The sequence below is a fragment of the Rhincodon typus genome, chromosome 9 (genome assembly GCF_021869965.1).
Source record: "Rhincodon typus isolate 14 chromosome 9, sRhiTyp1.1, whole genome shotgun sequence".
NCBI lineage: Eukaryota > Metazoa > Chordata > Chondrichthyes > Orectolobiformes > Rhincodontidae > Rhincodon > Rhincodon typus.
In genome coordinates this window covers 86,760,902-86,768,527 of record NC_063340.1, presented here as the reverse complement: position 1 = coordinate 86,768,527, position 7,626 = coordinate 86,760,902, and positions in this window count along the sequence as shown.

Genomic DNA, 7,626 nt, shown 5'->3' with positions numbered 1-7,626 from the left:
TGTGTTGTCTCCAAATCCAGCATCTGCAGTTCTTACTGTCTCTGCTCTGGAAGATGAATTTGTAGCATGCTTTCAAGACACAGTTTCCTGAAACAATACATTGTGGAACCATTTACACAAAAAACTATATTAGATTTACTATGGGCAATGAGACAGACTTAATTAATAACATCATAGTAAAGGACAATTGAATAATTCTAAATAACACAATTGAGTTCCATATCAGTTTTGTAAGTGGTGTGTGTTATGATTCCAGCTGATGTTACTATTGGATATGTAAGATCCCAGAATAAGATCTAGTTTGATAGATAATGTTTTGATTTTTATTAACATGCCAATGTTTCACTGTAACAGAGACACACAAGGTTGCAGATCTGTTTGTAACAATAAAAAGAAGTTTATTACACAAAAAAGAAAAAGAAACAAACCAAGGTATTTAAAATTACAATTCATTCAGCAAAATAATATCCCACTATTCCCCAATGCTTTATAGTTAATCAAAAGTTAGCAAAATTTCCATGCAATTTTTACTTGAATTTTCTTACTTGGATCCTTATACAACCCAGGGTTTAGGTTCTCTCAGTCTTTTAATGACTTGCATAATTCTAATAAACTTTCCTGATCTGAATATTTCATAAACTACATTCGCAAAGGTAAACTATCCCCTTATCCCATTCTTGGAATAAACCTACTTGCTTCTGACCTCAGTCAGGTCTCCTTCAAATGGCCCAAAAATGTTTTGAACTGGATTTTTTAAAAAGTGCAACAAATAGATAAAATAAAAAAAAGTATCCATTCTAGTTAGAATTTGCTTTCTTGTCACGTGTACTCAAGTACAGGAGTACAGTTAAAAGCTTACAATGTTGCCCCACATTATGCCATCTTAGGTACAATGTGTCCAGGTACATATCTTAGATACAAAATAGAGAAATAAAAAAAGAAATAAAGCTACATTACTTTACAGTTATTCACAGTATAAGTTAGAAAAATAAGGAATAAAGCTAAAAGATAAACTTTACAGTCTAAGCAAATGGCTTAATGTTTTCTCTCAAGTTGAAAGCCACCACAGTATATAAAAAGAAATTCCATGAACACTCTAGGATGCATATATGGTTTAAAAACTGACCTGCTTGTTTTTTTTAAAACCTGTCCACAAAAATAGATCAACATCCATCTGCCACCAGTTTAAAACCTTAGCTCTTAAAAAGTAGAACATATAAAAATCACACACCTTTAATCAAATACACCAATCTCAAAGATGAATCTTAAACTTTAATAAAGCCAAACAGCTAGGGGTGAACAAAGAGGTACTTTTGGTAGAGACAGGAATAAATGATGATAAATAAAGAGTGATACACATTTATAGGGACATTTCAAAATGTTCAAATTTTAAAAAAGTGTAAATATTCAAAAATTAAATTCCACTAAAAATCAAAAGCTCATCTATGTTTACCAGGAAAATTGAGGGCAGTGTTAAGTTTAAGAAAAGAGGCATTTTATATTGTTACAGTTCACTGGAGAAGAACACATTGGAAATCGAAAAACAGAAGTTGCTGGAAAAGTTCAGCAGGTCTGGCAGCATCTGTGAAGAAAAAATCGCAGTTTTCATTTTGGGTTCAGGGACTCTACCTTAGAACAGCCTCAGTTCTGAGGAAGGGTCACTGGACCCAAAACATTAACAGTGATTTTTGTTCCAGATTGACAGCGTCCACAGTCCTTTCAGTTTTTACATTGGAAATCAAGTTGCTATTGTTACAAAAGTTAAAAGTTCTAGAAAGGTAGACAAAATTCCCTAATTTACCTGTCTTTTAGACCCAGGAAAACAGAAAGCACAAAACAGGTACTTAACGAGAATAACAATTTGTTACAACTAAATCAATTCTAGCTCCAGCTAAGCATTTATGAACAATTAACATGTAACTCTGCAAGTTAAAACAAAAACAGACAAGTCACAGACAAGGAGTGACAACTGCGTAGACCAAACAGCTACTTGTCACTGGCCAAATTTTCCTTTGCACACACCACCAGGATCTAGTTTGTCTGCAATAACCTCCCTTCCCCACCCATTACCCCCCACCCACCCCCCAACCCCAACCTGAACAGGCAGCACTTACAATGAGTGTCAGGTCACTTGGCTTTAAAAATGTCATCAGTCCTTCAACAATCCTTGGTTTTTTAAAACAGTTCATTGCCCATTTCAGTCATAATCAAAATCACAGAAACAGAAGACAGTTTTCTGGTGTTCTGAAAAATAACTGTCATTGTATGGATTCAGAATGTTTTAGAAAGCAGACGAAAGATGACCAAAACTGGACGAAAAGGTGAAAAAAATGAGCTAGGATTTTTTTTAAGCCTAATTGCAGCTGGGTCCTTAGTTATTTAAAATTTTTATTGAGAACTTAGATAAATTGAAAGGGAAATAATATATCTAAGTTTGTTGATGATACAATGTTTGGTGGAAATGTAAATTGTGAGGAGGATACAAAGAAGCTAAAACAGGTAGATACCAGGCAAGTGAATGGGCAACAATAAAGCAGATGGAGTATAATATGAGTTAAGTCTCAGGTTATTGTCTTTGGGAGTTGGAATGGAAAATTAAAATTGGTTTTAAAAGGCATGAAGATTTTTGAGTGTTCATGTTCAGTGAGAAGAACAAAGACCTGTGGTGCAGCTGCATAGTTCCTTGAAAGTGGAATTCCAGGTGGCCAGGACAGTGAAGAAGGCGTTTGGTACAATTACCTTTATTGGTCAGTGCATTGAGTACAGACATTGGGAGGTCATGTTGCAGCTGTACAGGACATTGGTTGGGCCACTTTTGGAATACAGCGTTCAGTTCTGGCCTTCCTGCTATTGGAAAGATGTCGTTAAACTTGAAAGGGTGCAGAAAAGATTTACAAGGATGTTGCCAAAGTCAGAGAGTTGAGGTATATTGAGAGGCTTAATAGGCTGGGGCTAATTTCCCTGGAGCATCAGAGGCTGAGGGGTGACCTAATAGAGATTTATAAAATCATGAGGGACTTAGATAGGGTGAATAGCCAAGGTCTTTTCCCCAGACTACGGGAGTCCAAAACAGTTCTACGAAAGGGTCACTCAACCCAAACTGTCAACTCTGATTTCTCTCCACAGATGCTGCCAGACCTGCTGAGCTTTTCCAGCAATTTGTTTCTGTTTCTAATTTACAGCATCCACAGTTCTTTTGGCTTTCAAAACTAGAGGGAATAGGTTCAATGTGAGAGGGGAAAGATATAAAGGGAACCTCAGGGGCAACTTTTTCATGCAGAGGGTGGTGCATGTATGGAATGAGCTGCCAGAGGAAGTGGTGGAGGCTGGTACAATTGTAACATTTTAAAGTGTCTGGATGGGTAAATGAATAGGAAGGTTTAGAGGGATACAGGCTAAATGCCAGCAAATGGGACTAGATTAATTTTGGACACCTGGTCAGCATGGATGAGTTGGACTGAAGAGTCTGTTTCCATGCTGTATAGCTCTATGACTCTATGACTGAGTGGGTGTACTCATACGAGGAACACAAAAGGTTAGCATGAAGGTACAGCAAGCAGTTACTACAAGGGAAATTGGAGGACAAGAATATTCCTGTAATTGTATAAAGCCACTGATTATTGTGTGCGGTTTGGTCTCCATGCTTAAGAAAGGACGTACTTATATTGGAGGTGTTTCAATGCAGTGGTTCCTGAAATGTCAGGATTGCTCTATGATGAGAAGCTTAGTAAAATAAGTTTATATTCTCTGCACTTCACTGGAATAAGGGTAATCTTATTGACATGTATGGGGTCCTGAAGGAGTTTTGACAGGGTGATCTTTTCCTGGATAGGGAACCTAGAGCTCAAGAGCACAGCCTCAGAATAAGGGAATGATCATTCAGGACTGAGAAGAGGAGAAATGTCTTCATTTAAAGGGCTGTGAAGCTCTGAAACTCTCTACAGCAGACAGTTGTGAATGCTCTGTTATGGAGTACATTCCAAAGTGTGATCAACATATTCTTGACGTCACAGGGTATAGAGGAATACAGAGACTGTGCAGGAAAAGAAAGTTAAGGCACAAGGTTAGCCATAGGAACATAAGAAGTAGAAGCTGGAATAGGTCATCTGACCCCTCGAGCCTGTTCCACCATTCAATAAGTTAGTGGCTGATCTTTTCATGGACTCAGCTCCCCTTACCTGCCCCCTCACCATAACCCTTAATTCCCTTACTGTTCAAAAATCTATCCATCTTTGCCTTAAAAACATTCAACGAAGTAGCCTCAACCGCCTCACTGGGCAGGGAATTCCACAGATTCACAACCCTTTGGGTGAAGTTCTTCCTCAGCTCAGTCCTAAATCTGCTCCCCCTCATTTTGAGGCCATGCCCCCTGGTTCTAGTTTCACCCACCAGTGGGAACAACCTCCCTGCTTCTATTTTATTTATTCCCTTCATAATTTTATGTTTCTATAACATTCCCCATTATTCTTATTGAATGGCGGAGCAGGTTTGAGAGACTGAGTGTACCATTCCTCCTTCTATTTCTACTGTTTATATGTTCTCAACTGGCCTGGAAATGATGGGCTGAATGGCCTCTTCCAATGCTATAAAACTCTATGACATAATGAAACTCAACAATTGAAACGAGAAGGACAGTAGTAACAGCAACACTGGTTAGAAGTGTTTTATATTGATCTGGAGTTACTTCAAAGTACAAACCCTGTTTTTGTATATCATCAGAACATTGTGGCCATAAACTTGCTGTTGAGAAATAGGCAAAGTTATCACTGCAATACTTTCATCTGTAACTGGCTCTCTTCCTGCACAGTGGTCTACTCATGCCATGCTGGGATTTTTCATTCAGGAGACAAAATGCTGCTTTCAAAGTTACTCTCAGTAAGAGATCAGCTCTACATTATGTCACCTGTAGGATCCCTAGGGTTTTATCTCCCTTCCCCTTGATCAGTTGCTTCCAGGTTTGCTGAAAGTCAACCTTTGCTCCGCTGCCTCCACCAGGAACAATGAGCCGATGACCAACCACACCCGCGCCATCACCTGCACTGCACCCACCGATGCCAGAATCGCCACACTCCAGATTTGGAAATATGTCGCCATTCCTTCACTGTCACTGGGCCAAATTCCTGTAATTCCCTCCCTAATAGCATTGTGGATCAACCCACAGCAGGTGGACTGCAGTGGTTCCAGAAGGTAGCTCACCACCATCTTCTCTAGGGGCAACTAGGGACGGGCAATAAATGATGACCCAGCCAGCGACGCCCACATCCCACAAATGAATAGAAAAACACTATCACGTTATCCATGTTATCCATGTGGCCTGTTCTTTACTGGTGACTGGCTCTTTTAGCACTTGGCATTCCAGTTGTGAAATGTGAGCATGGAAAGAAAGAGATAGCATCAGCGCAGCGAGTAGTTAGGGTATGGAATGCACTGTCTGGAAGTGTGGTGGAGGCATGTTCAAATGAAGTATTCAAAGAGCATTGGATGGGTATTTGGATAGAAATAATGTGTAGGGATATCAGGAGAAAGCAGGAGACTACCACTAGGCCATGATGATAGTTTGAAGAGCTGGTGCAGGCACAACGGGCTGAATAGCCTCCTTCTGCTCAGTAACAATTCTGTTATTCTGCGATAGGACATTCTTTGGTTTGGGTATGGGCACAGTATGAGGGGTAAGAACGTTTTTCTGTTGCTGTTTGCTGTTCCTTTCTGAGTGGTAGTAGATATATTTTCAAAAATAACTCCCTGTTAGGTGTCTAAATTGAGAAACAAAATGGTGACGTCAGAAAGGCTGAAAATAGGAGTGTCTATGTACTGGTGTAGGGGGGGTGTTATGGGGATTGGGGGTGAGTAGGAAGGGTTAAAACAATGCAGCAGAATGGTGAGCCCCAAGGTTCTCCAGCTTTGAGTATCAGGCCTCATTGCCACAGAGCTGGAATGATGACCCAGCCACCACTGCAAAGAGACCCTCAGGTAAATGGGTTCAGTGTTCAGTGGGGAATAGACATTAGAACATAGGGCCTGGTCTTAGGTTGCTAAAGGATGCCTCATGTTTGCACATAGCCAATGTAGCGGATGGGGCATTTCCTAAAGGAATTTGATGGCCCCTTTCCTGCCTATCATTTTGGAACTGCAGTTGGCCACACAATACCTGTACATACATGTCACAATTCCCTGGTGAGTGTGTTTAACAAAACCATTTCTGATCGTGTCTGAGCCCGGAGCGTAGGGAGTGTAGTCATCAGACAGGCACTGACATGGCTAACACATAATTTAAAAATTGAGAAACGTTTTTCTACAGAGAGCCAAGAATGTGGATCTCATATGAATGAGACATGCTTAAGGCCTTTGTACATTAAAGGGGAGGCCTAAAGCACTGATGAGAGAGGAAGAGAATAGAGGGGCAGAATGGAAAGAGATCATGGTGTGGAAGGAGCCTCATGGGGAGAACAAACAGCAGCAATAACAACTTGCATTGATAATATGTCCATCACAAAGTAATCCATTGCATGGTGCTCAAAAGAAGCATTATCAAGTAAAAGTGGAGATCAGCAATATCATGTGATATTAGGGACAAATAGCAAACAACCTGATAAAGAGGTAGGTTGGCAGATTAATTAAAGGCCTGAAGCTGGTGAAGATGCTGGGAGTTGAGTGATGTACTTCCTGGGCTTAGGTCTAGTCAACTGAAAACACAGCCTCAAAGGTGTTCACAATTCAAGGCAGAGTTAGGGGAGGGTAAATCTCTCAGAGCATTGTAGGGCTGATGGAGGTTACAGAGATAGGGAATGCCATCGGTATTGAAGGAGGTTACAGTGGTTGGGAGTGTTGTTGGTGTTGAGAAGGCTGCAGGGATAAGGAGTACTGTTGGTGCTGAGGAGGTTACAGAGATAGGGGCGGTTGCAGGAGGTTGCAGAAATGGGAAGGGCTGTGGGGCGTGGAGAAGGATGAAGAGATAGGGAATGTCTTAGGGAATGGAGAATATTACAGAGATAGGGATGGGTTGAGCTAGGAGTTGGAGAAGGTTACAGAGATAAGGGAGGGTTGTAGGGGCTGGGGAAGGTTACAGAGATAGGGAGGGTTGTAGGGGCTGGGGAAAGTTAGAGCTAGGGAGGATTTTAGGTGCTGGAGAAGGTTACAGGGATACAAATGGTTGTTATAACTGTTAAAGCTTGGAGAATGTCTTTGACAAACTATATCTGAACCATGGTCCTACTCATTGCACAGCCAGCCTTCAGGCAGTAATCTCTCAAAGGAAAACTAGATCTCCAACTAAAAGGAGGACACTTCCAGAACTATAGGGACAGTGGTTGGATGGTAAGACTAATTGGATAGGTCGACCAAAGAACAAACCTTTACGGGCTGAATGGCCTCTTCTCGTGCTGTTGGATACCATGAGTATTGTGTGCACTGTTGGTCCTGTTTCCTCAGGAAGGGTGGACTGTTTATGAAGGGAGTGTGACAGAGACTGATCCCTGGGATAGTGAACTGTGAAGTGAGATTGAGGAGACTGGGCTCACATCCATTTAAAGAATGAGAGATTATCTCATTGAAGCAGCCAACATCCTTACAAGGCTAGGCAGGATACATGAAGGAAGGATGTTTCCCCTAATGGGTTTATAGGCCCTT